At 35.6% G+C, this 15,689-nt stretch overlaps 1 pseudogene across 1 annotated transcript; it reads right to left on the bottom strand.

The window, feature by feature from the left end:
* Positions 1 to 4,761: 4,761 nt before the first annotated feature.
* On the bottom strand, positions 4,762 to 5,692 carry LOC117028007 (survival of motor neuron protein-like; annotated as a pseudogene). The gene is made up of 2 exons (XR_004424053.1): positions 5,613 to 5,692; positions 4,762 to 5,552 (listed from the first exon to the last, which is right to left on the bottom strand). The product of XR_004424053.1 is annotated as a survival of motor neuron protein-like (transcript).
* Positions 5,693 to 15,689: the final 9,997 nt, after the last annotated feature.

The following is a 15,689-nucleotide window of genomic DNA, read 5'->3' as shown; positions in this document are numbered from 1 at the left end:
GGGATTCCCTGGGAGACGGGCTTCTCCTCTGTTAATAGTTCGCCTGGGTCACGGCGCAGTGTCCGTGTGGGGATGCAGAGAGCTTTTGTAGTTCCAAAGCTCTTCCTGCACCAGATTCAGAGCCCGTATGTTTCAGCAGTTTTGTTTACTCCTGCAGGGATCCGCCCAGAAAGGTGGGGCCAGGGGCGGGGTGAGTTGTGAGAGGTGGCCCAGAGCAATGGCGGGGACCACCACCACAGCTGGTCCTGCTTCCACAGCTCCCTCCCCTTTCCCGGAACTAGTTGGGCTGCGAATCTTTGTCTGCGGTGCATAGTTCTCAGAACAGCAAATTTTCTGTTCTTTGATCTGACACTACTACTGTTGTACTTCTAGCACCGGGCAGGTGGGTGTGGGGCGAGCTCTGGGAGGGTAGGGAGGGGGCGGTTAGTCTCAGTGCCTAAGGCTTCCGTTCTTTGCTCGGCAGTGAGGGCTTAAACCACCATTTTAAGCCTTCTTCCGTCAGTCCCCTCTCCGAGGTCTCGCCGTGAGCGTTGGTTTCAGCCATGTTGTATGCTGCCCCCTCATCCCTGTGGGCCATTAGTGGAGCCCTAGCAGTCTGAGTTCTTCCTTCTGTCTCAGCTGGGGTAGTTCCGGGATGCAGCGAGCTCAGAGCACTGAGCTAGGTGTGTGTCCTCTTTCCCCCCCGCGTCTCCATCTCCGCACTTCTCCCTTCCCACCTCCCCTGCTAGCGCAATTCACCCACCTTTAGGTGAATTATGTAGTGGGACTCTTCATCTTGCCTGTCTGCTGTCCAGGGAGTCCTTTGTGGAGTTATTGTTGTTCAATTAGTTGTAAATTCCAGGGGAGCTTTACAGAGGCTCACCTCACACTGCCATTTTGATGAGGTCTCTTCCAAACTTTTTTCTAAAGGAGTTGCTCCCACCATCATTTTACATCCGACCAGCAATTTGTCAAGTTCTTATTTTTCTTCATCTCACCATTTTATTGCCCATCTTATTTATTTTAGCCCTCCTAGTGATGTGAAGTGATATCTCATTGGTGTTTTGATTTGTATTTCGGTAATGACTATTGAGCATCTTTTAATGTGCTTATTGGTCTTTATGCATTTTTTTGGAGAAATACCTATTCAAATCCTTTGTCTGTTTTAAAAATTGAGATATAATTCACATAACATGAATGCACTATTTTAAAGTATACAACTCAGTGGTCATTATTGTATTCACTAAGTTGTGCAGCCATCATTACCACTATCTAATTCCATAGCATTTGTATCACCCCCAAAAAAAACTCCATATCTATAAGCCCTCAGTTTCAATTCACCCCTCCCTCTACCCCTAGCAACCACTAATCTACTTTAAGTCTACATGGATTTGCCTCTTCTGCATGTTTCATATAAATAGAATCATATAATATGTGACCTTTTATGAATGGCTTCTTTCACTTAGCGTCTTTTCAAGTTCACTCATGATGTAGCCTATTTTAGTACTTTGTTCCTTTTTGTGGCCGAATAATATTCCAGGGTATGGATATACCACATTTGTTTATCCATTTGTCAGTTGATGGACGTTTCAGTTGTTACCAGTTTGAAACTATTATGAATAATGATATTATGAATATCTGTGTACAAGTTTTTTTATGAACATGTTTTCTGTTCTCCTGGGTGTGTATATACGAGTACATAGGAGTGGAATTGTTGGGTCATATGGTAACTATGATTAAATTTGTGAAGAACTGCCAGTGTTTTCCAGAGCAGCTGCACCAGTTTACATTCCCACTAGCAATGTATAAGGGTTCCAATTTCTTTACATTTTCCCCAACCACTTATTTTCCATTTTTGGTTTTATTATAAGCATCCTAATGGGTGTAAAGTGGCATCTCAAGGTGGTTTTGATTTGCATTTCCCTAATGACTAATGGTGTTTCATGTGCTTCTTGTCCATTTGCATATCTTCTTTGGAGAAATATCTATTCACATCCTTTTCCCATTTTTACTAGTTATTTGTCTTTTTATTGTTGAGTTGTAAGAGTTCTTTATATGTTGTGGGATACTAGACCCTTTTGAGATATATGATTTGTAAATATTTTCTCCCATTCTGTGCACTCCCTTTTCACTTTCTTGATAGTGTCCTTTGATGTACGAAAGGTTTAAATTTTGGTTAAGTTCAATTTATATTTTCTTTGGTTCCTTTTGCTTTTGGTGTCAGATCTAAGAAAAAATTACCTAATCCAAGGGCACACATACTTACAACTATGATTCCTTTTAAGAATTTTATAGATTTACCTCTTACATTTAGGTCTATGATCTCTTTTGTGTTAATTTTTATGTATGATGTAAGGAAGGATACCAACTTCATTCTTCTGCGTGTGGATATCCATTTGTCCTAGTCCAATTTTTGAAAAGATTATTCTTTAAAAATTTATTTATTTATTTTTTTCAATTACAGTTGACGTTCAATATTATTTTAGTTTCAGGTGTACAGCATAGTGATTAGACATTTATGTAATCTACGAAGCAATCCCATCAATTAGTCTAGTACCCATCTAGTACTATACATAGTTGTTGCAACATTATTGACTACTGGGGTGCCAAAAAAATGTATACACTTGACTTGTATTCATCTTTTGTTATCATTATATATTGAGTATTACCATTTTAATACAGTTTTTTTCTTTCTTAAAATGTGTATACATTTTTTGGTACCTTCTGTATATTCTCTATGCTGTACTTTACATCCCCATGACTATTTTGTAACTACCAATTTGTATTTCTTCACCCTTTCACCTTTTTCACCCAGCTCCCCAACCTCCATCCCTTCTGCCAACTATCAGTTGAAAAGATTATTCTTTACCCCCACTGAATTGTAAACACTATTGTTTTTAAATTTCAGTTTCCAATTGTTCTTGTTGCTAGTGTATAGAAATAAAATTGATCTTGTATTCTGAAACCATCCTAAAGTCATTTATTAGTTCTAGTAGTCTTTCTTGTAGACCCCATTAGATTTCCTACATAGATGATCATGTTATCCACAAAAAAAGACAGTTTTACATCTTCCTTTCCTATCTAGATGCCTTTTGTTTCATTTTCTTGACTTGTTGCACTGACTAGAATTTCCAGTAAGCAAAATGTTGAATAAGGGTAGACATCTTTGTCTTGTTCCTGATCTTAGGAACAAATAATTCAGTATTTGACCATTAAATGTTATGTTAACTGTAGGTTTTTCATAATATCCTTCATCAAGTTGAGGATGTTCCCTTCTATTTCTAGCTTGCTGAGAATTTTCCTTAGGAATAGATATTGGATTTTGTCATATCCTTTTTCTGCATCTATTAAGATCATCAAATGGTGTTTTTCTTTTCTTGTTTATTAATATGGTGAATCACATTGCTTGGTATTCTAATAATAAACCAAATTTGCCTTGCTGGGATAAACCCCACTTGATATATTCACTTTTTAATATATATATTGTTAGATTTGATTTGTTAAAATTTTTGCATCTATATTTATGAGAGATATCAGTCTCTAGTTTCCTTATGTCTTTTGTTTGTTTGTTTTGTTATCAGAGTAATGGTGATAACATAGAATTAATGAGGAAGTATTCCCTCCTTTTCAACTTTCTGGAAGACTTTGTATAGTATTGGTATTATTTCTTTAATTGTTTCATAGAATTCATCAATGAAACCATCTGGCCCTGAAGTTATCTTTGTAGTAAGGTTTTTAACTATAAATTCACTTTCCTCAATAGAGGGCTATTCAAAGTACTTATTTCTTCTTATTTTTTTTAAGTTTAAAAATATTGAACACTTTTATTATGTACTTCGCAAACATACAGAAAATAGAATAAAACAGTACAATGAACATCCATGCACACACCACTTAGATTCAATAATAGCAATATCCATATATGCTTCATGCACGCACACATATACATTTTGCCAACTCATTAAAAAGTACATTAAGAGACATTATAATACTTCATTTCTAAATACTTTAGTATGCAAATTTAAAGACATTCTTCTGTAAACTACAACACCCTTATTACAGTTCATAAAATTAATCATAATTACCAGTATCATTTAAAATCCAGTCCATATTCAAATTTCTTCAATCTCCAAGTCTTTTCAAACCAGGGTCCAATCAAGTATGCCACATTATATTTAACTGTTGTGTCTCTTAAGTCATTTTAATCTAGTGTAGTTACCCACTTCATTTTTTCTTTCATGACAATGACTTTTTGAACAAATGAGGCCAGTTATTTTCTACAATATTCCACATTGTGGAGCTGTCTAATCATTTCTTTTGTGGTGTCATTTAACTTGTTGCTCTACCCTCAGTATTTCTGGTAAATGGGAAAGTAGATCTTAAAGGCTTGATTAGATTCTAGTTACACTTTTTTTAAACCAGAACATTTCATAGGTAACACTGTATTTCATACTGCATCACAAATCAAAAAGCAATTCTGGCTGCCTGACCACAGTGATGAAAAGTTCCATCACTGATTATAAGGATCTCTATTGAAAAGTATGTTTTTCTTTCCACACTACCAACCAACAATTACTTGGTGAGATGATACTGTTATGTCATGATAATTCTATAGGGGATATAGATAAACCTTTTATCAAATAGTTTTGGCATCAAAATGCCTTTAATATTGTTTTATATTAACTGTTCTACTTTTTAATATTTCAATTTTTAAAGTGTTTTCCACAAACTGTAAAATTTATACAAAAGTAAGATTAACTTTTATAATGGCAGACTTACATTTTAATTAAAATGTGAGTGCCTTCCTTCTTTTTAAATTTTGTTTGAAACCCATATAGTAACCAGTATGATAGCCACTCATGTACCAAGAGATTAACATACTTCCCAAAGCACCAGCATCATCAAGAGAATCTGGACATGTGGGCAGTGGTGGGGGAATTATTGGTGGTCCAGTAAGAAATGGAGGCAACCAGCATGATTGGAAGTGTGGTGGTGGTGGTGGGCCACTGAATTTTAGATCTGGCTTTCCTGGTCCCAGTTTTGATCCTGGTATCAGGGATGATGGTGGGAGAAAAGATTTCCATCGAGGAGCTTTAGACTTGCTGTTATTCGGTTGATTTCCAGGAGACCTGGAGGAGTTCTCACTGTCATCTCTTAAAATTTGACTTTCATTTTCATTCTCTTGAGCATTCTGTCCTATATTATTAGTTACTTTAGACATAGGGAAAGTAGATAAGACAGATTTTGCTCCTCTCTATTTCCATATCCAGTGTAAACCACAACATAGGTTTCTCTCTTAAAAACAATTGAAGCAATGATAGCTGGGTAAATGCAGCTATCTTCTGACCAAATGGCAGAATATTTGTCACCAATTTTATACTGCTTCAAAGGAATTGTGGTATTCTTTTCTTGGCTTTTATTCTTCTTAGCAGGTTATCTTTTACCTGCCTTTTGGTTTACCTGAAGCTTCAGAAATATCACCATTCTTTAGAGAATGCTTAAATGAAGCCACAGCTTTATTGTAAACTTTTATCAATGCTGTATCATCCCAAATGCTAGAATCAGCATTTCACCTTTTCAGGGAAATCTATTAAAGATAAGCTTTATCCAAGCAAGATATGACCAGGAAAAACTGGTCTGTGCCGCGCTGGAACAGCACCAAGTGCTCCTTCTCCAGGAAACCATGACCACCGCCTCTTCCCTCCATTGCCATAGTGAGGCTACTCCCTATTTCTTCCTGAGTGAGATTTCATATTCTGTGTCTTTCAAGAAACATGTCCATTTCATCTAAGTTCTCAAATATATCATCAGAAAGTTTTTCATAATATTCTTTTAGAATCCTTTTAATATCTGTAGAATCTGTAGTTATATCACCTGCCATTCTTGATATTGGTAACTTTGTTTTCTGTTTTATATTCCACATATAACTGAAATTATATGGTTCTTGTCCTTTTGCATCTGAATTGTTTCACTTAGCATGATACTCACAGGATCCATCTATGTTGTTGCAAATGGCAACATTTAATCTTTTCTTATGGCCAAGTAGTATTCCATTGTATATATGCATATGTACCACATCTTGTTTATCCAATCATTCATCGAAGGACACTTAGGTTGTCTTCTTTTTCTGATCAGTCTGGCTAGAGATTTATCAATTTTATTTATCATCTCTAAGAACCAGCTTTGGGTTTTATTTATTTTCTCTATTGTTTGACTTTTTATTTGCTCAATTTCTGTTGATCTTTATTATTTTTTTCTTCTACTACTTTGGTTTAATTTGCTCATCTTTCTCTAGTTACTTATGATAGAAGATGAAAATCATTGAAACCTTTCTTCTTTTCTAATATAGATATTTAGTGCCCTTCCAAAAATTCTGTTATGTTGCGTTTTAATTTTTATTCATTTCTAAGTTTCCTTTTTTAATTAAATTCCTTGGGGTGACATTAGTTAATAAGATTAATGTTTCAAATGGACAATTCTATAATACATCAGCTGTATATTGCATTGTGTGCTCACCACTCAAAATTTAGTCTCTTTCCATCTCCATATATATGATCTCTTTACACTCTTCAACCTCCCCTCACTCCCCTTCCCCTCTGATAACCACCATAAGGTTGTCTTTGTCAACAAAGAGTTTTTTGTTTGTTTTGTTTGTTCATTTGTTGTTTTCTGTTTTACATCCCACATATGAGTGAAATCGTTTGGTTCTTGTCTTTTTCCATCTGACTTATTTTGCTTAGCATGATACACTCAAGATCCACCCATGTTGTTGCAAATGGGAGTGTTTCGTCTTTTCTTATAGCTGAGTGCTATCCCATTGTATATATGTGCACATCTTGTTTATCCAATCATCCATCAGAGGACACTTAAGTTGTTTTGATAGCTTGGCTATCATGAATAATGCTGCAATGAACATAGGAGTACATATATCTTTATGAATAAATGTTTCCAAAATTTTTAGTAGATACCTAGATGAGGGGTTGTTGGGTCATATGGTGGCTCTATTCTTAATTTTTGAGGAACCCCCATACTATTTTCCACAGTGTCTGTACCAATTTACTGTCCCCAGCAGTGTATCAAGATTCCTTTTTCTTCACATCCACTCCATCACTTGTCTAAATTTCCTTTTGGTTTCCTCTTTTGCCCCATGGATTATTTAGAATTGCGTGATTTAGTTTCCAAATATTTGGGAAATTTCCTTAGATCTTTCTGTTATTGGTTTCTAATTTAAATTTATTGTAGTCAGAGAATATATTTTGTATAACTTGGATTCTTTTAAATTTTTCTGACACTTGTTTTATGGCCCAGAATATGGTCTATCTATCTTGATAAATGTGCTGTTTGCCTTTGAAAAGAGTATATGTTTTGCTGTTGTGGAGTGGAGTGTTTAATAAATGTCAACTAGGTCAAGTTGATCAATAGTGTTATTCATATCCTTTATACCCTTGCTGATTTTCTGCCTACTTATTCTATCAATTATTGACAGATGAATATTGAAATCTCCAACTACAATTGTGGACTTTGCTGTTCTTGCTTATAGTTTTGACAGCTTTTGTTTCATGTGTTTTGAAGTTCTGTTATTATGTGCATAGTTATTTAGCATTGTTATGGCTTCTTGGTGAATTGAGCCCTTTATCACTATGAAATCACCATCTTTATCGCTGGTAATAATTTTTGCTTTAAATTCAACTTTATCTCATATTAATATAGCCATTCCAAATTATTTTTTTTCTTTAAACTAAAGTTTATTGGGGGCAACAATTGTTAGTAAAGTTACATAGATTTCAGGTGTACACTTCTGTAATACATTATCTATATCTCACATTGTGTGTGCACCATCCAGAATCAGTTCTCTTTCCATCACCATATATTAGACCCAGTTTACCCTCTTGTAGAGTCCTGTGCCCCCTCCCCCCTTACCCTCTCATAACCCATAGACTATTGTCTATGTCTATGAGATTTTGTTCTTTCAGTTGTTAGTCTTCTTTTGTTGTTTTCAGTTTTTATATCACATATCAGTGAAATAATATGTTCTCTACTTTTTCTGTCTGACTTATTTTGCTTAGCATTATAATCTCAAGATCCATCGATGTTGTCACAAAAGGTCCTATTTCATCTTTTCTTACCGCCGAATAGTATTCCAATGTGTATGTATACCACAAATTCTTTATCCATTCATCTATCGAAGAACATTTTGGTTGTTTCCATGTCTTGGCCACCGTAAATAAAGCTGTAATGAACATCGGAACACATATGTCTTTATGGATAACTGTTTTCAGATTTTTTTGGTAGATACCCAGGAGAGGGATTGCTGGGTTATATGGTAACTCTATTCGTAATTTTTTGAGGAATCTCCACACTGCCTTCGATAACGGCTGTACCAATCTGCATTCCCACCAACAGTGTATGAGGGTTCCTTTTTCTCCACAGCCTCTCCAACACTTGTTACTATTTGTCTTATTGATGATAGCTATTCTAACTGGGGTGAGGTGATATCTCACTGTGGTTGTGATTTGCATTTCTCTGATGATTAGTGATGTTGAGCATCTTTTCATACGTTTATGTGCCATCTGTATGTCTGCTTTGGGGAAATGTCTATTCTGGTCTCCTGCCCATTTTTCAATTTTTTGCACGTGGCTTTCCAATTCTGCCAGCACTATTTACTGAAGAGGCTGTCTCTTCTCCACTGTATGTTTTTTGCTCCTTTGTCAAAAATTATCTGTCCATATTTATGTGGGTTTATTTCTGGGTTCTCAATTCTATTCCATTGGTCTCTAGTCTGTTTTTCTGCCAATACAATACTGTTTTGAGTATTGTTGCCCTGTAGTACAAGCTGAAGTCAGGGAGTGTGATACCGTGTTTTCCCAAAAATAAGACCTAACCAGAAGATAAGACCTAGCGTGATTTTTCAGGATGACATCCCTTGAACATAATCCCTATGCGTCTTTTGGAGCAAAAATTAATATAATACCTGGTCTTATTTTTGAGGAATCCTGGTACTTCCAGCATTGTTCTTTTTTCTTAGGATTCCTTTGGCTTTGGGGGGTCTTTTGTGGTTCCATACAAATATGATGATTTTTTTGTAGTATTTTTTTTTTAAATGTCATTGGGATTTTGATGGGGATTGCATTAAATCTGTACATTGCTTTAGGTCATATGGCCATTTTAACTATGTTTATTCTTCCAATCCATGAGCATGGAATGTCTTTGCATTTCATTGTGTCTTCTTCAGTTTCTTTTAAAAGTGTCTTGTAGTTTCCAGTATACAGGTCTTTCACATCCTTGGTTAAATATATTTCTAGGTATTTTATTCTTTTTGTTGCAATTGCTAAAGGAATTGTTTGTTTGTTTTTTATTTCTTTTTCTGAGGTTTCATTGTTAATATATAAGAATGCAATGGACTTCTGTACATTGATTTTGTAGCCAGCAACTTTACTGTATTCATTTACTGTTTCTAATAATTTTGTGGTGGAGTCTTTTGGGTTTTCTATATATAGCATCATGTCATCTGCAAAAAGTGACAATTTAACTTCTTCATTTCCAATTTGCATGCCTTTTATTTTTTTCTGTTGCCATCTGGTATGATTTCAATCTTTTTTAAATTTGCTGACGCTAGTTTTATGTCCCAATATATGGTCTATCCTTGAGAATGTCCCGTGTACAGTAGAAAAGAATGCATATAGACTGATGTTCTAGGATGAAGTGCTCTATAAATGTCAATAATGTCCATTTCATCTAATGTGTCATTTAGGACTGATATTTATTTATTTATTTTCAGTTTGGATGATCTATCAATAACTGCAACAATGTGTTAGGTCCCTTATTGCGTTTTGGTCAATTTCTCCCTTTAGTTCTGTTAGTAGTTGCTTGGTATATTTTGGTGCTCCCTGATTGCAGGCATAAATATTGATGATTTTTATGTCTTCTTCTTGTATAGTCCCCTTTATCATTACGAAATGTCCATCTTTGTCTCTCGTTACCTTTTTTATCCTGAAGTCTGTTTTACCTGATATCAGTATGACTACATCTGATTTTCTCTGGATACTATTTGCTTAGAGTGTCAATTTCCACCTTTCACTTTGAGTCTATGTTTGTCCTTATAGCTGAGATGTGTCTGTTGGAGGCAGCATATGGTTGGGTTTGTTTTTTGTTTTGTTTTTTATCCAATCTGCTACTCTGTGCCGTTTTATTAGTGAGTTCAGTCCATTTACAATTAGTGTGATTATTGGTATATGAGGATTTCCTATCATTCTATCTTTGGTTTTCTGGTAGGACTGTGTCTCCATTGTTTCTTTGCCTTTTTGTTGTTGTCTATTATTTCAGAGTGGTGGTATTCTGTGATTTTTCTCTCTGTTTCTTTTTTTTGGTTTATGTTAGATATTTTAGTTCTGGGTTTTTGTTTTTTTTTTGAGTAGTTACCATTAAGTTTATGTAAAGACACTTTCATATTTAGAGTATTCCATTTTCTTCAGCATGCTTACTTTCTCCATTCCCATATTCTGGTTCAGGTCTTCACTCTCCCCCCTTTTATGTTTTTGTTGTCACAAATTATCCCTATTTATACTGTGAGTTGATTTCTGCACTGCTGTAGCAAGTTTCTTTTTCCTCTTTTTTATTGAGTGTTTTTTTTCCTTCTATACTCTGTATGTTATGTTTAAGTGTACAGTGTCTTTTATGGTGTAGTGGTTGCCATTTCATGCTTCTGTCTGTCTGTTCATAATAATGCCCATGGATTTGTATTCTTTAGCTATTTTAGGATGGGGAGGTGGCGGCTAGGCTCCGTGCCTATGCCTTCCATCCTCTGCTTGGCAGTGAGGGCATAAACCACCGTTTTCACCCTTCTTCCCTCAGTCTTTGCTCAGAGGTTCTCTGCTATGAACATTGGGTTCACCTGTGTCATATGCTGATCTCTTAGGTGGGACTGTGGGCCATAAGGGGAATGCTACCTGTCCGAATTCTTCCCTCTTCCATGACTGTGGTAACTCTGGAATGCAGGGAACTTGGAGCTCCTAGCTCCGGGCTGTGTCCTGCACCCGTGTGTCCTGCGTCTCTGCACTTCCCCCTTCTATCTTCCCCCCTCCCCCTGCACTCACCCAATTTGACCACCTTTAGATGATTTCAGTTGTGCATCTCTTTGTCTTATCTGTCCGCTGTGCAGGAAGTCCTTTGTGAAATTATAGATGTTCAATTTGTTGTAAATTCCATGGGATATTTCCAGAGGCTTACCTCATGCAGACATTTCTATGACATCATCTGTCCCTTCTATTTCTTATAGTATGTGTCAGCTGGTGATGAATTCTTTCAGCTTTTGTATGACTGAAATGTCTTTGTTTGGTCTTCCTTTTTGAAAGATAATTTTGCCTGATACAGAATCCCTGGTTGACAGATTTTTTTTCTTCTTTCAATTCTTTAAAGATTTTGCTCCACAGAGTTCTTATTTGCATTGTTTATAGTGAAAAATCTTATCTTTGTTTCTCTGTACATGAAATGTCTTTTTCCTCTGGCTGCTATTAAGATGTTCTCTTTATTAGTGGTTTTATGCAATCTGATTATGATATGCTGTGGTATAGTTTTGTTTTGTTTTGTTTTGCATGTTTGTTGTACTTGGAGTTCTTGGAGTTTGCCGAGTTCCTTGGATCTCTGGGTTTATAATTTTCATTAAGTTTGGAAAGTGTTTGTCCATTATTTCCTCAAATATTTTTCTGTCTCTTTTTCTCCGTCAGATACTCCAATTATATTTCTATTAGGCCATTTGAATTTTTCCTACAGCTCACTAATGCTCTGTTCTTTTTTTATTTATTTTCAAATTTATTTTCTGTTGTGTTTTATTTTGAATTGTTTCTATTGCTTTGTATTCAAGTTCACTTGTCTTTTCTTCTGTAATGTCTAATATGTCATTAATGCCATCCAATATATTTTTCACTTCACATGTTGCAGTTTTCACCTCTATAAGTTTGATTTGGGTATTTAAAAAAAAATATCTTCCATGTCTCTACTTAACTTTTTGAATATGTAAAATGTAGTTATAACTGTTTTAATATCCTTGTTTATTAAATCTAACATCTGTGTCAGTTCTGGTTTGATTTCAATTAATTGACTTATCTCCTCCTTATGGACCACAGTTTCCTGCTCTGTTCATGCCAGCTAACTTCTTTTAGATGCCAGATATTGTGAATGCTACTTTCTTGGGTTCTTTAATATGGCTGTATTCTTATAATCAGTAGTTTTCAAACAGAGATGATTTTGTTTGTCTGGAAATATTCTTTTTTTTTTAATTTATTTTTAATTTATTGGGGTGACAATTGTTAGTAAAATTACATAGATTTCAGGTGTGCAATTCTTTATCACATCATCCATAAATCACATTGTGTGTTCACCACCCAGAGTCAGCTCCCCTTCCATCACCATATATTTGATCACCCTCACCCTCATCCCCCACCCACCAACCCCCTTACGCTCTGGTAACCACCAAATTACGTTCCCCAGATTAATTTTCAAACCCCGTGGCCATCCTGTGGTCCCCGACTGCCCTCCAATCCCCTCACCCTCCCCCCCAACCCCCACTCCTCCCGCCCATCTAGCAACCCTCAGTTTTTCCTCATTGTCTCCCAAACTGTTTCTGATTAGTTCATTCACTTATTCTTTTCTTTAGAATCCGCAAATAAGTGAGATCATATGGTACTTATCTTTCTCTGTCTGACTTATTTCACTTAACATAATGTTCTCTAGATCCATCCATGTTGTTGCAAATGGTAAGATTTCTTTCTTCTTTATGGCTGCATAATACTCCATTATATAAATGTACCACAGTTTCTTAATCCAGTCATCTATCGATGGGCATTTTGGTTATTTCCATGTCTTAGCTATTGTGTATAGTGCTGCAATAAACATAGGAGTGCATAAAGATTTTTGAATTGAAGTTTTGGATTTCTCCGGATAGATACCAGGGGTGGAATTACTGGATCATAAGGTAGTTCCATTTTCAGATTTTTGAAATACCTCCATACTGTTTTCCATAGCGGTTGCACCAGTCTGCAATCCCACCAACAGTGCACAAGCGTTCCCTTTTCTCCACATCCGCGCCAGCACTTGTTGTTTGTTGATTTATTGATGATAGCCATTTTGACTGGGGTGAGGTGGTATCTCATTGTGGTTTTTATTTGCATTTCTCAGATGGTTAGTGAGGTTGAGCATTTCTTCATATGTCTGTTTGCCATCTGTATGTCCTTTTTAGAAAAATGTCTCTTCAAGTCCTCTGCCCATTTTTTAATTGGATCGTTTGTTTTCTTGGAGTTGAGTTGAGTGAGTTTTTCATAGATTTGTGATATTAATCCCTTATCAGATATATCATTGGCAAATATCTTTTCCCATTCAGTAGGATCCCTTCTTGTTTTATTGATGGTTTCCTTTGCTGTGAAAAAATTTTTAGTTTGATATAATCCCACATGTTTATTTTTTCTCTTAGTTCCCTCAAGCGAGGGTATATATCAGTAAAAATCTTACTCCGGGTAATGTCTGAGAAGTTTCTTCCTATATTTTCTTCTAGGTATTTTATGGTTTCAGATCTTACATTTAAGTCTTTAAGCCATTTTGAATTTATTTTTGTATATGGTGTAAGGAGGTGGTCCAACTTCATTTTTTTGCATGTGTCTGTCTAGGTTTCCCAGCACCATTTATTGAATAGACTGTCATTACCCCATCGTACATTCTTGCTTCCATTGTCGTAGATTAAATGGCCATATACGCGTGGATTTATTTCTGGACTCTCTTATTCTGTTCCATTGATCTATGTGTCTGTTTTTATGCCAGTACCATGCTGTTTTGATTACTGTAGCTTTGTAGTATAATTTGAAGTCAGGTATTGTTATACCTCCCACTTTGTTCTTATTTCTCAAGATTGCCTTTGCTATTCGGGGTCTTTTATGGTCCCATATAAATTTTAGGATTATATGTTCTATTTCTGTGAAAAACGACGTTGGCAGTTTGATAGGAATTGCATTGAATATGTATATTGCCTTAGGCAGTATGGACATTTTAACTATATTAATTCTTCCTATCCATGAACATGATATGTGTTTCCATCTATTTATATCTTCCTTCATTCCTTTCTTCAGTGTCTTATAATTTTCTGAGTAAAGATCTTTTACTTCTTTGGTTAAATTTATTCCCAGGTATTTTATAGTCTTTGGAGCGATTGTAAATGGGATTGTTTTTTTAATTTCTCCTTCTGATGTTTTATTTTTGGTATATACAAATGCAACTGATTTCTGAATATTAATTTTGTATCCTGCTACTTTCCTAAATTCATCTATCAGCTCTAATAGCTTCTTGGTGGAGTCTTTAGGGTTCTCTATATATAGTATCATATAATCTGCATACAATGATAACTTTACTTCCTCCTTACCAATCTGGATGCCTTTTATTTCTTTTTCTTGTCTGATTGCTGTGGCAAGAACTTCCAGAACTATGTTGAATAGAAGTGGAGATAGTGGGCATCCTTGCCTTGTTCCTGATCTTAGGGGGAGTGGTTTTAGCTTTTCCCCATTGAGTATGATGTTAGCTGTGGGTTTGTCATATATGGCCTTTATTATGTTGAGATAAGATCCCTCTATTCCCACTTTCTTAAGGGTTTTTATCATAAATGGCTGTTGGATTTTATCAAATGCTTTTTCTGCATCTATTGATATGATCATGTGATTTTTATGTTTCATTTTGTTAATGTGGTGTATCACATTAATAGATTTGCGGATGTTGAACCACCCCTGCATACCAGGGATGAATCCCACTTGATCGTGGTGAATGATCTTTTTAATGTATTGCTGAAATCTGTTTGCTAATATTTTGTTGAGGATTTTTGCATCTATGTTCATTAAAGATATCGGCCTGTAGTTTTCTTTTTTTGTGGTGTCTTTGTCTGATTTTGGGATCAGGGTGATAGTGGCTTCGTAAAAAGTGTTTGGGAGTCTTCCCTCCTTCTGGATTTTTTGGAAGAGCTTGAGGAGAATTGGTGATAATTCTTTTTTGAACTCTTTGTAAAATTCACCTGTAAAGCCATCTGGTCCAGGGCTTTTGTTTGTTGGGAGACTGTTGATTACTGATTCAATTTCCGTGGTGGTAATCAGTCTATTCAGGTTTTCTGTTTCTTCTTGAGTTAGCCTTGGAAGGTTGTACGCCTCTAGAAAATTGTCCATTTCTTCCAAATTGTCAAATTTGTTGGCATATAGTTGCTCATAGTAACTTCTTAAAACTCTTTGTATTTCTGCAGTGTCCGTTGTCACTTCTCCTCTTTCATTTCTGATTTTATTAATTTGGGTCCTCTCTCTCTTTTTTTTAATGAGTCTGGCTAAAGGTGTGTCAATTTTGTTTATCTTCTCTAAGAACCAACTCTTGGATTCATTGATCTTTTGTATTGTTTTTCTGGTTTCTATTTCATTTATTTCTGCTCTGATCTTTATTATCTCCTTCCTTGTGTTCCCTTTGGGCTTATTTTGCTGTTCTTTTTCCAAATCCCTTAAATGTGAAGATAAACTGTTGATTAGTGATGTTTCTTGTTTCTTTAGGTAGGCCTGCAAAGCTATGAATTTCCCTCTTAGGACTGCTTTCGCGGCATCCCATAGATTTTGGGTCGTCGTGTTTTCATTTTCGTTTATCTCGAGATATCTTTTGATTTCTTCCTTGATCTCCTGCTTGACCCATTCATTATTTAGTAA

This window comes from Rhinolophus ferrumequinum, chromosome X, assembly GCF_004115265.2.
Source record: "Rhinolophus ferrumequinum isolate MPI-CBG mRhiFer1 chromosome X, mRhiFer1_v1.p, whole genome shotgun sequence".
In the NCBI taxonomy this organism is placed as follows: Eukaryota; Metazoa; Chordata; class Mammalia; order Chiroptera; family Rhinolophidae; genus Rhinolophus; species Rhinolophus ferrumequinum.
Note: the sequence above shows the minus strand (reverse complement) of the source record. Positions and strands in the feature narration are given on the sequence as shown.